This window comes from Trachypithecus francoisi, unplaced genomic scaffold, assembly GCF_009764315.1.
Source record: "Trachypithecus francoisi isolate TF-2019V2 unplaced genomic scaffold, Tfra_2.0 Lachesis_group19, whole genome shotgun sequence".
In the NCBI taxonomy this organism is placed as follows: domain Eukaryota; kingdom Metazoa; phylum Chordata; class Mammalia; order Primates; family Cercopithecidae; genus Trachypithecus; species Trachypithecus francoisi.
In genome coordinates this window covers 17,530,672-17,544,584 of record NW_022681464.1, presented here as the reverse complement: position 1 = coordinate 17,544,584, position 13,913 = coordinate 17,530,672, and positions in this window count along the sequence as shown.

Genomic DNA, 13,913 nt, shown 5'->3' with positions numbered 1-13,913 from the left:
TAAAAAGTTGCTGGAGGCTGCAGTACTAGTGACAGATGTAAACTGCAGCATGGCCAGAGCCTACGAATTCTCCCAAGGTGGAAGTACACTTGAGGAGAAAGAGGAAGAAAAGGAAAGAGAAGACAAAAAGAGAAGTGAAAAATGAAAAGGTAACCACTTCAGAATTTCCATTAAAAGTGAATTTAATAAACTAAAATATACTCTAAAGGGAAAGGCATTAGTCTGAAAAGATAAAATCTGAGAATAGAAATGACAAGAGAACTAAAAATACAATAAAGGAAGTAAGCCAAGATACCATGAAACTTTTCTATCAAATCCAAGAATGCCAGAATTAAGAAAGCAATTAGTACCCTACAGATTTGAAAAAAAAAATAAACCAGAAAATAATTAAACAACCTGATGCCAATTATTACACAATTTGGTAAATATAAAAATTTAAGTATTTCTTAATGCATTTACAGAATTTCAGTGTTATGAACAGAGTAGGTTTTAAATAAAGTTTTGATAAGTGAATGATTCACCAATTAATCAAGTGTCCATAAAAACTGACATAATTATGATTTAAATAATTGGTCATGTCTCAAGGGATCAGTTTATGTCCTACACCTGAATATTTTTCTAGTTTGTCTTCTAATTGATTTAATGTCAGTATTTTCAGTAGCTTTTGTAACCCAGCAGTTTTCTCAAAAAGTATATAAACTTGAAAACTAAGAATTCCTAAGACAAACTAGGCACATGCATTTAGATATATCAGATAATTATGATACATCCTATACATGCATTTAGATATACCAGACATATCAGATAATTATGATATATCCAAACTAAATACAAATGTTCACTGGATGTTATTATACATGGGTCACAGTAGGACACAGGTTGCCAGATACTAAAATTCCTTTCTTTCCTGGCACATCCTACAATGGAATGGATCGCACAGGTGTCAGAGAAAATATGGAAGACCTTAGACTCTGGAACCATGGAGGTCCTATATAAATTGCTATTGTTGACTGATGGTGGAGGGACCCCAAAATACTTTGTTGCCTTCTACAAAAACTAGTATAGTCAGTAGGGCAAAAATCATTACTTCTGATGTTTATTTCTTTTTTCCCAAATATTGAATGTGTATCATGTGTTAAGTAAAATAGATACAAATATGCGATTGTCTACTGTTGTATCTTCTGCATGAGAATAGTGCTTGGCCGATCAGAGATACTTTGGAACTCTGTATAATAAATAGTTAGATAAATGAATGAAGCAATCCTGTTTCCTTCAAATAACTATAAAATATGAACTCTGGTATAATTATAGTAGATAAAACGCTGCAACAGAAAATGCGAAAAGACCTGGTTTATTTTCTCTAACCCATCTAAACTTCCTGCCAAAACTCTACCTGCCACGTAGCCCAAGGAATAACTAACACATACCAATCATCTTAGTCATTTCTGGCCTAATCAATGTCTTTCAGATAAGGAAGTTTCATGAGAGGGTGAATTTTTCTTGTTCTCTAGTGCATAGAATGATGTCTATTACGCTGTAGCCACTTGATAACATGTTTCTTGGATGAATAAATGCATCAATGAATGAATCAATAAATGAATATATAGAACTCAGTTTCCTTTGAAACTATGCTCAGTTTTTATATATTTTCAACCTTTTCTCCCAGTTCTCCCCTAGATGACATCCAGATGTGTGAAATATGGGCCCAAACTTGGGTCACAAGCTGTGAAGTCTGCGGCCCAAACCTGATCTCTATTCTTTCAGATAGAGCCTCCTGTTCTTATCTCACTGCCTTGTGGCAGCCTCAGCTTTGTCTTTAGTTGGAAGTCACTCTGATTCCTGAAAAGAACCTTCATTCATATCCCAGTGCTGACTACCTTCCTATCGTTTCTACGGTGGGTCCACCTTGCTTCTTGCCATACTGGTATCATCACCCTCCTTATGTCTTCTGTAAAATATGCCGGAAATTATGGATCCCTTCTACATCACACAGAAGTGAAGAGAATCGCAAGACATTAAGTACTGCTTCCTCAACCATATTCTTCGGCTTGTTTTTGCTTCTTGGAGCAGTTCTGTACTGGCAAGAATTATAGAACCAGGTTTTCTATCCTGAATTCCAAATGAGGAGTGAGGAACAACCCATACACCTTCTCCTTTCAGCTTTTCCTATAGATACAAAATAATTGACAAAAAAACGACAACCCTAAAAGCCTAGCCAATTAAAGGCAAATTAGCAAAAAATAAATTTGCCAAATATATCAGATGGAAGAATTATTTTAACGATTATTACATACATAATTTTCTTTAACAAAGGTTTTGAATGACAATTTTTTTTCAAGTGTTATCTTTAACATTCTGTCATTAATCCATAAAAGTTTTAATTGAATTATGCTCAAATTCTAAATTTTGATTATATTAAGTTAAATTAGATATTTGGCTTAAATATGATTTCATACTAACATTTAAATTCAAAGTAATAAAAATTATTCAGAATGTTAAAATTAAATCAAATTTAAATTGACTTTTTATTCTAATTAAAAATTGAGGTTTGAATATATTTTTTATCAAGAAAATTGAAAAGGTGGGCATGGTAGCTCATGCCCGTCATTCCAGCACTATGAGAGGCCAAGACAAGACGATAGCTTGAGCTGAGGAGTTGCAGATCCACTGGGCAACATAGCAAGACCTTGACTGTACAAAAAATAAAAAATAAACTAGCTGGGCGTGGTATGTGCCTGTAGTCCTAGCTACTTGGGAGGCTAAGACAGGAGGATCACTACAGCCAGGAGATCCGGGCTGTAGTGACCTATGATTGTGTTATTGCACTCAAGCCTGGGTGACAGAGTGAGACCTGGTCTCAGAAAAAAAAAAAAAAAAGGAAGAGAAGCAGAAGAGGAATTAAAAATGATATAAACTCATATAAGAAAAGATTACATGAGAGGAGATAACAGATGAGAGATGTCAGTATGAATTAGAATGTGGAATTTGGAGGTTGGGTTGCTAACCAAGCAAGGGGCAGTAAGTGAAAATCTGTTCCTTAAAGTGTTTAATCTCCTTGTTTTATTCTTTCACTTGGGTCTCAGAACACTGGCCACCATCAATTTCTTGCCCAATTGCAGGTAATTGAAGATTTCTTCAACGGACGAGTAAATATAGATACTGCCTTTTGTGGGTTCTCCAATAAAATGGACAAATCCATTGCCAATAGCCTTAGGATAAGGCTCTTAGTAAACCTCTGTCAACCTCTAGACAGAGCTTCCAAACAATTTTTTTATCTTGCTCTTAGATATAAATACTCATTTAAAGATAACTAGATATTTGAAAAAAAACTCCAATAGAAAAGGAACAAAAAAATAGTAAAATAAAGAGCAGTCAAGAACAGAGTAGAAAAGAAAAAAAAAAAATCGAAATTTGTAAAATGAGAAACAGCCAAAAGAAATTAGAGTGGAAAATAAAATATAAAATAATGTCATCTGTATTCAAGTAGATATCAAACATGTATGACAAAATAAAAGATAATTTTTGGTGAACCTACAAGTTTAAAAAAAAATAGTTTCTAGAAAAATGCTATTGGAGGATTCCCTCTGTCATAATGAATGAGTAAAGGGAGAAAGAGACTGAAATGTAATCCATGGAAAAGGGTACCTTAGAAAAAGGTTAAAAAAAAAGTTTTTATGGAACAGAACACTCCAGGAGGTATGCCTGCCAAAAAACTAAAAAATTAAAAATAAGATATTTAAAATTAAGCTAATTTAACTAATTGCATTAGCAGAGAAGTTTACATTTGGCTCAAACTCCAGCAAATAACTATAAAATTTTTTATTAAAAATAACTATCTGAAGGCACAAAAGAGAGAAGAAAACAAGCAGAAACTATAGTGGTGTCAAGTCTTGAAAGATGTAAATTGTTTTCAGCTGAGATTTTTTTATTTTTATTTTTATTTATTTATTTATTTATTTATTTATTTATTTTTGAGACAGAGTCTCGCTCTGTCGCCCAGGCTGGAGTGCAGTGGCCGGATCTCAGCTCACTGCAAGCTCCGCCTCCCGGGTTAGGCCATTCTCCTGCCTCAGCCACCCGAGTAGCTGGCACTACAGGCGCCGGTCACCTCGCCCTGCTAGTTTTTTGTATTTTTTTTTTAGTAGAGACGGGATTTCACCGTGTTAGCCAGGATGGTCTCGATGTCCTGACCTCGTGATCCGCCCGTCTCGGCCTCCCAAAGTGCTGGGATTACAGGCTTGAGCTACCGCGCCTGGCCTATTTTATTATTATTTTTTAAGACAGAGTCTCGCTCTGTCATCCAGGCTAGAGTGCAGAGGCGCAATCTTGGCTCACTGCAACCTCTGCCTCCCAGGTATTATTTTATTTACACAAATTTTTCGAAAAGGTAAAAACTAATTTATAATACAAAAATGAGATTAGAATTTACCTGGGTCATAGAATGGAATGACGATTAAATGCACATTGGAATAGGAGAGTTTATGGAGTGATGGAAATGTTCTCTCTCTTGACTGGAGAGATGGTCATAGGGAATTATTAATATGTATTTGTGAAACCTCGTTGAACTGTACACTAAAGTTTATAAATTTTATTGTATATAAAGTAGACTTTTTAATGGGATAAATGTGAAGTTACACTGACATTATCGTTGTTTCTCCAAGTGACTATTTACATTACTGTTTAGACCCTTTTGCTGTTTTTGAATGATGCTTCCTACTTTGTTCATTTGATTCCTACTTGCTCTTCAAATTCCAGACAATTGTCTAACTCCTCTCTCAGCCTTCTCTTGTTAAAACTCACCCAAAGGATTATCACTTTCTGGATTACTAAAAATCTTATTGTCTGTATATTTTTTAGTTTGAAATACATTTTGGCAATGTAGGTGTAACTGGTTTTTTTTTTTTCTTTATAGCTCTCTGAAAAGCTAGTTTTTTTGCTTTTTGTTTTCTTGGGTTTTTTTTTTTTTTTTTTTTTTTTTGTATCTTTCTGAAGTAGCTAAAGTATCATTCTCATTAAGCTGGTGTGGTGCCAGTCAACATTTTCAAGATGTCATAGGGAATAAATGATTTAGTATGTGATTTTTTTTGTTAAATATTTTTGAGTTGTATACACACACATATGTATATATTATAATGACATACACTTCCTAACAGTCTGCCAATAAATACTTCAGCAACCATCTCAAAAAAATAGATATGCTTTTGAACTAATCACAATGGCACAATCGCCTAAGAAATAATATCCTTCTATCTATAGTCAAATAGTTCATATTTAATTTCCCTTACTATCTCAAAAATGTCTTTTTACAACTGTCTTCTTTTTCAAGCCTGAGCCCATCAAGGACCACTTGATCAACTGGAGTTTTATAATAGATCACAACTTACATTCATTGAAACTATCTAACACAACCATTTCGTGTGATTTATCACAACATAAAATAGAATAAAAAATGGGGACTTTCTAATTTTGAGATTAACATCAGAAGTCATCACTTTGGCATATATAGATACACACACGTGTGTATATATGTGTATAAGTGTATATATATGTGTATATATATACACACACATATATAAGTGTATATAATGAGATATATACACACACACACACCCCCCATCATTTTGGTTTCTGAAATATATATATTAGTTTTGTTCCTCTAGAGAACCCTGACTAATACAGATTTTTGGTACCAGAAGTGTTTCTAGAGGACCAGAATATTAAGAATGTAGTTCTTTCATTGGTTTCGGGGTTTCTGGAGTTGGTTGCTTAATATGGTTAGACCCCAAAATGGTAAGGAGTATATTTCTAATAGTATGGAGAACAGTGATAGTCCTTGGTGTGAACGATTTAGAGAGTTATGCAAAATAAATGCATTTGACACTCTTGATTCACCACTCATCAGAGGCAAGTTGTTTAGTTACTCTATACATAATACCTTTGCCCCTGTGTGAAGAACCAAGGAACATAATGAAGCTTGTTGGTTGCTCAGAAGTTCAGTGAACAAAGTGATAAAAGACAATGATTAACTCAGGGATTCTATCTCCTGGCTTCAGAAGCAGATACTGAGCCTCAAATCTACGAAGATTGGCCTGAGTGAGAGTCTTACTGGCTGTAGAGAAAGAGCTGAAATTGTGGAAGAAGAGACACAAGCTCTTATAATGTGAGTGGCTGACCTGCAACAAAAGCTGCATGCACAGCCTTGCCAGGTGTCTACTGTTAAAGTGAGGGTATTGTTTGGAAAAGAATGGGACCCAGCAACTTGGAATGGGGACATGTGGGGGGATCCTGATGAAGCTGGGGACACAGAGTTTGTAAATGCTGATGAACCTTTTTGGCCAGAAGAAACAGCTTTCCCTTCCCCAGTAGTGGCAACATCCCTCCCCTGGCTCTGCCAACCCATACTGCCATCAGCCTTTCCACCTTTCTCTAAGGAGATAAACCCTACACTACCCAAGGCAACAGTGATGGCCTCCCCTGAGTCAGTTGCCAGGAAAGATAATGTTGATTCTCCTCAGGAGCTATCCCCAATACCCCTGTTTCCTTCTAGAACGATAACTAAAGTCCTGGCAGGTCCCTAGAGGTGAGGTTAATAGTGTGACCCACGAGAAGGTACACTACACTTGAAAAATCCTGCTTGAGTTTTCTAATTTATATAAGCAGAAATCTGGAGAACAGGCATGGGAATGGATATTAAGGGTGTGGGATAATGGTGGAAAGAACATAGAATTAGATCAGACTGAATTTATTGATTTGGGCCCACCAAGTAGGGACTCTGCATTTAATGTTGCAGCTCAGGGAGTTAAAAAAAAAACTTCTAATAGTTTATTTGCCTGTTTAGCTGAAATGTGGATTAAATGATGGCACACTGTGAGTGAGCTGGAAATGCCTGCTCTTCCTTGGTTTAGTGTAGAGGAAGGGATACAAAGGCTTAAGGAGATTGGGATGGTGGAGTAGATTAGTCACTTTAAACCTTCTCATCTCAGTTGGGAGGGTCCAGAAAATATACCCCTGACCAATGCCTTGTGAAATAGATTTGTGAGTGCAACACCTGCATCTTTGAAGAGCCCTATAATTGCTCTTCTCTGTATGTCAGATCTAACAGTGGGAACCACAGTCACTCAACTACAAAATTTAAATACAGTGGGGATAATTGGATTCTGAGGTGGCAGAGGCCAAGTGATGCACTCAACCATCAAAGGCAAGGTGGGTGTAGCTACTGTAATGGACAGCAGAGGCAAAGTGGAAATCAGAATAGACTGACTCATGTAGAGCTCTGGTGTTGGCTAATCACTGTGTTCCTAAAAGTGAAAATAATAGGAAACCTACAACATTCCTACTTAATTTATAAAGCAGAAAACTTCTAGGTCAAAAGGACAAAAGACTAATTTGAATTATAAAAATGAAGAATCACATACTTCAGTAAATTTCCGGACTTGAGCCAGTTTACAGACCCAGAGCCCCTTGAACAAAGTGGGGGCCAGGTCCCCTTAAGGAAGGACCCCACTACAATACCAGCAATTTATGCAGTGAATCTTTCCCCTATCCTTCTCCAAGGAGACCTCTGACCTTTTACCAGGGTAATTGTGCATTGGGGAAAGGGAAATGATTATACATTTCGGGGACTACTGAACACTGATTCTGAGCTGACATTGATTCCGGGGACCCAAAATGTATTATGGTCCTACAGTTAAAGTAGGGGCTTACGGAGGTCAAGTAATTAATGGAGTTTTAGCTCTGGTCTGATTTACAGTGGGTCCAGTGTGTCCCCGGAATCATCCTGTGGTCATTTCCCCAGTGCCAAAATGCATAATTGGCATAGACATACTTAGCAGCTGGCAGAACCTCCACATTGGCTCCCTGACTGGTAAGATGAAGGCTATTATGGTGGGAAAGGCCAAATGTAAGCAATTAGAGCTGCCTCTACCTAGAAAAATAGTAAATCTAAAACCATATTGTATCCCTGGAGGGATTACAGAGATTAGTGCCACCATCAAGGACTTGAAAGACACAGCAGTGGTGACTCCCACCACATCTCCATTTAATGCTCCCATTTGGCCAGTGAAAGACAGATCTTGGAGAATCACAGTGGATTATTGTAAGCTTAACCAAGTGGTGACTCCAATTGCAGGTACTCTACCAGATGTGGTTTTATTGCTTTAGCAAACTAACACATCTCCTGATACCTGGTATGCAGTCATTGACTTAGCGAATGACTTTTTCTCCATTCCTGTCAATAAGGGCCACCAGAAGCAATTTGCCTTCAGCTGGCAAGGCTAGCAATATACCTTTACTGTCTTACCTAATGGGTATATCAACTCTCAGGATTTGTGTCATCTTATACAGAGAGAACTTGATTGCTTTTCACTTCTGCAAGGTATCACACTGGTCCACTACATTGATGGAATTATGCTGATTGGATTCAGTGAGCAAGAAGTAGCAAAAACACTACATTTATTGTTGAGATATGTGTGTTCCTGAGGATGGGAAATAAATCTGACTAAAATTCAGAGAACTTCTACCTCAGTAAAATTTCTAGGGGTCCAGTGGTGTGGGGTCTGTTGAGATATTCCTTCTAAGGTGAAAGACAGGTTGCTGCATGTGGCCCCTCCTACAACCAAGAAACAAGCACAATGCCTAGTGGGCCTATTTGGACTTTGGAGGCAACACATTCCCTATTTGGGTGTGTAACTCTGGCCCATTTATCAAGTGACCTGAAAGGCTGCCAGTTTTGAGTGTGTTCCCAAACAGGAGACCTGGACTTGCAACAGGTCCAGGCACTGTGCAAGTTGCTCTGCCACTTGGGCCATTTGACCCAGCAGATCAAATGGTGCTTGAGGTGTCAGTGCCAGATAGGGATGCTGTTTGGAGTGGCAGGCCTTCATAGGTGAATCACAGTGGAGGCCTCTAAGATTTTGGAGCAAGGCCTTGCCATCTTCTACAGATAACTACTCTCTTTTTGAGAGACAGCTGTTGGTCTATTACTGGGCTTTGGTGGAAACTGAATGTTTGACTATGGGTCATCATATCACCATGCTACCTGAACTGCCTATCATGAACTGGGTGCTTTTGGACCCATCTATGCATAAAGTGGGTTGTGCACAGTAGCATTCCATCATCAAATGGAAGTAGTATATATGTGATCGGGCTTGAGTAAGTCCTGAAGGCACAAGAAAGTTACATGAAGAAGTGGCTCAAATGCCCACTATTTCCACTCCTGCCACCCTGCCTTTTCTCCCCCAGCCTGCACTGATGGCCTCATGGAAAGTTCCCTATGATCAGCTGACAGAGAAAGAGAAGACTAGGGCCTGGTTTACAGAGGCTTCTGCATGATGTGCAGGCACTGCTAGAAAGTGAACAGCTGCAGCACTACAGCCCCTTTGTAGGATATCCCTGAAGGACAGAGGTCCATGGAAATCTTCCCAGTGGGCAGGGGTGAAGGGAAATCTTCCCAGTGTTGGCCGGGGTGATTGACCCAGACTATCAAGATAAAATCAGTGCACTACTCCACACGGGAGGTAAGGAAGAGTATACATGGAATACAGGAGATCCATTAGGGCATCTCTTGGTATTACCATGCCCTGTGATTAAGGCCAATGGAAAACTACAACAGACAAATCCAGGCAGGACTACAAATGGCCCAGGCCCTTCAGGAATAAAGGTTTAGGTCACTCCACTAGGAAAAAAAAAAAAAAAAAAAAAAAAAAAAATATATATATATATATATATGACCTGCTGAGGTGCTTGCTGAAGGCAAAGGGAATACAAAATGGGCAGTAGAAGAAGGTAGTCATCAATACCAGCTATGACCATGTGACCAACTGCAGAAATGAGGACTGTAATTGTCATATTTCCTCCTTCTGTTAAAAACATGTTTGTGCATGTATAAACTTGTACTGAGAAAATATCTTCATTGTATTTCCTTTTCCCATTATCATGTGACATAAGATTTATTGACTTCACATGGGCATTTAAGTATTGTTAACTTTATGTAATAGTATTTGGGTTGGGGATTGCTGCTTTTCTGGTTGCATGAAGGATAGTTGTATTACATTAGGCATAATTGTGACCTTACATTGTCTTCATTTGAAGATTATGTGTGATCTCAGGAGATACATATGGGTTCAAGCTGACAAGGGGTAGACTTGATTGACACTTGTCAATCAAGACAAGTGTCAACTTGATTGGATTGAAGGATACAAAGTATTGATCCTGGGTGTGTCTACGAGAGTGGTGCCAAAGGAGATTCACATTTGAGTCAGTGGGCTGGAAAAGGCAGACCCACCTTTAATGTGGGTGGGCACAATCTAATTAGCTGCCAGTATGGCTAGAATATAAGCAGGCAGAAAAACGAAAAAGAACATGGCCTAGCCTCCCAGCTTACATCTTTTTCCCGTGCTGGATGCTTCCTGCCCTTGAACATCAGACTGAAAGTCTTCAGTTTTGGAACTCAGACTGGCTCTCCTTCCTCCTCAGACAATCTATTGTAGGACCTTGTGATCATTTGAGTTAATAATTAACTCCCCTTTATATATATATATGTATCTATTTAATTACTTCTGTACCTCTAGAGAATGTTAATATAATGTCTCACCTTCATGCCCACTGCTTCCTATATGGTGTGATACACATATTCTCTGTGTCTCTTTTCTCCAGGGAGAGAAAAAGGTATCTGACTGAAGAAATAGAGTAAGAACATGTGGAATTGAGGTTGTACTTAAGTAGGGCCTTGAAAAATAAGAAAATTTTCAGTAGACAAGGATAAGGTTTCAAAGGCGGGGATCATTTTAGGTATAAAATATAACAGCATGAGTAAAAAAGGTAAAGTATAAACATCAATTGATAACTGTTAAGCTGATGAACTTAGATAGTTTTAGGTTCATATAGTAGTGATCCTAGCTAGAGAAGGAAGCTGAAAATTAAAATAAGCACTTTGGACTTTATTCAAAGAGTCCTGATTAACTGTTGAAGGCTTCTGAGCAAAATTTGAAAGTTTGGTCAGTCCCTCTGGTAGCTATATGCAAATGCACAATAGTAACAAGAGGCATATTTAGGGAGAGACTCCAGTGTGGACAGTTAGGAAAGAAGATGACAGCATGGAATCTCAATATGGCTTGGAAAGAATGACTAGTTTCTGCCTCTTCTGTGACATTCTTTGCCTCCTTCGCTCTTTTTTTTTTTTTTTTTTTTTAATCTAAGAATTATGTGTTATTGAAATGGGAGCCAAAGAACTTGTGTTGCAGCCCGGGACTCTATTTCTAATCACTGGGATTTCCCACATATCCTCCTGTGACAGAGGTTTTTGTCTCCGAACACTCCTTAAAATAAATTGAACCAAAGAGAAATTAGGATGGAGATAGATGGAAGGAAAGATAGGACCTAAAAAGAGCTAAGAAAGTATCAGTGCCTGCAGGAAGATGTGGCTACCAGAGTCCAAGAGTTCACAATTGAAAATAATACAACCACAAAACTGGGCTAGAATAGAATCATTGATGAATCAATATTCCATGAAAGTGGAACCAAGGTTACATGTGTAGCCATTTCTCACATTATTGTCAGGTATTTGAATCTTTACAAGTGAGGACAGACATTTTTATGGCACTTTCTATTTAGCATTGGACATCTGAAGTAGCACATAATACAGAAAAGAGATCTTTGGCTATAAATTGTGTTTTGCAAAGTGAAAGCTGCATAATAATGAATATCAAGGGTTTTTATTTTTTCTATTTTCATTTTTCTTCTTTGCTCAAGGAAAAAAAAAAAAACCCAAATCATTCTGGGAATGCATTAGAAGTCAATGACAAAGTAATAGAAAATGCTGACATGTAGAAATGCCTTCACAGCAAATGAATCTAACTTACAGTATTCGAAGCTAGGTCTAACATCAACCCAGGTCTAGACAGGAAAGCCTTCCAAAGTGTCATTCCACCTTCAAAAATTTGGTAGGTGAACAAGGTACATGGCTGTAAAAGAAGTTACCATACCAATAATTTCCTCACTTGGAAAGCTTGTTTCAGAATTGTAAAATATCAAGGTCACATCAGCACTTGGGACACAGTATAAACTGAATAAAAATAACTCACAGAATTTTCATGCAGGGGAGTTTTTGGTCTTTTTTCCTAAAAACAAGAATTGGACTCCAGGGTTGCAGAAACTAGTTGTTAAGGCAAGTTCAAACCCTAAGCCATTTACATAAATAAACCCCCAAACAAAGAAACAAACAAACTAGCAAGCCAACAAACACAAACAGTACTAATCTACATTGTAAAGCCATTATACACAATGTCACCTTGGCACTAGAAAGTGAAGAAATAAATACATAACAAAAAAAGAAAATGTTTTAATCTTCTCTGTAACCACAGAGACACCAACGCAAACACCTCCAAGAGGTGTTTGCCTCTTGGGTGCAAATAGAACTGCTTAAGTTCCTAATAAAGAAAATAACAACTATTCCGTTATATTTGATGGGAACTTCAGGATGAAGCATAACAATTTCCCCTACTGAATTCAAGAGAATTGGAAATTGAGTCACAAACATTATTGATCTGAAAGAGATTAGAAAAAATGTTGAAATTATCAAACAGATTAGAAACCAAATCTTTCAGTCCAGCAGATGTTTTCAAATGATTTTAGACACATGATATTCAGCATTCTTTGCTATTTTATTTGGTTTCTGTTAAACAAAACTTATATTTCCTATGTGCCTATTGGGAGATGATAGCAACTCACCTAACTTCTTGGTTAGGTAACCATATGCCCTGGATCACAGTAAAGTATCTACATATTAGCAAGTGAGAACTGTAATTTACTAAATACGTACCAAAAAATATTTGTTTACTAACATCTACTCATTTTACATATGATAGTCATTTACAGACTGACACTCTCATTCACCTACATTTCCATACTTAGTTTCCTGTTACCCACTCCATCACAGACCAAGGATAACAAATTAAAATATATGGCAGTGCATTAATATCAACCAAAATTTCCAAGTGCAAGCACATAGCATCATAAACCTGTGTAGCTGCTATGTGCTCACGTTAACATGCATAATATGTAATTCATGTTTTTTAAATAATATTTTTATTGAGGTAAATTATAACTATATTGCCAGGCACTGACTTTAAGTGTATAATTCAACAAGTTTAGACTAACGTTTAAAATCATGCAACCACCTCCAAAATAAAAATAAAACATTTCCATTATGGGCAACCATTGTTTTGATTTTGATTTCTACTACCATGAATTAGTAAACTTGTTTTTGAACTCATGTGAATAAAATAACACATAGCTATTCTGTTTTTGTCTAGTTTCTCTTATTCAACATAATTTTTCTAAGATTCATCCATGCTGTTTCTAGTATCAATAGTTTATTTTATTTCAGGCTGAGCCATAGTCCATTGTGTTACTATACCAAGACATGCTTATTCAATCTCCTATTTGTGGGCATTTGTATTGTTTACAGTTTTTGCTGGTTACTATGAGTAAAGCCTTATATCTACTCACAGAAAGACAGAAAATGTTATATCTTAGGGAACTAAGAATCCATGTCAGGAAGTTAGAGAACAGCAAAGTAATCTAAGTGAATTAAAAAACATAAAACTGAGAGCAAATTTATAAAATAGAATAGAGCAAATTTATAAAATAGAAAGCAAATTTATAAAATAAGACTGATTTTACAAAAGTTGATTCTTCAAAAACACATAATTGATAAGCCTCAAGGGAACAACAAGGAGTAAAAATCAATATAGGACTGAAGAGTCATCACAGATCAATGCTGACTATTAAACAGATAATTAGGAGATTTCAAGAGTAAATGTTTATGCAAACATTTTTAAAATCCAGTTAAATGGACACATTTCTAGAAAAATAAGTAGAATATCTGAACAAAGAATAGTTGTATGAGTAGTCCT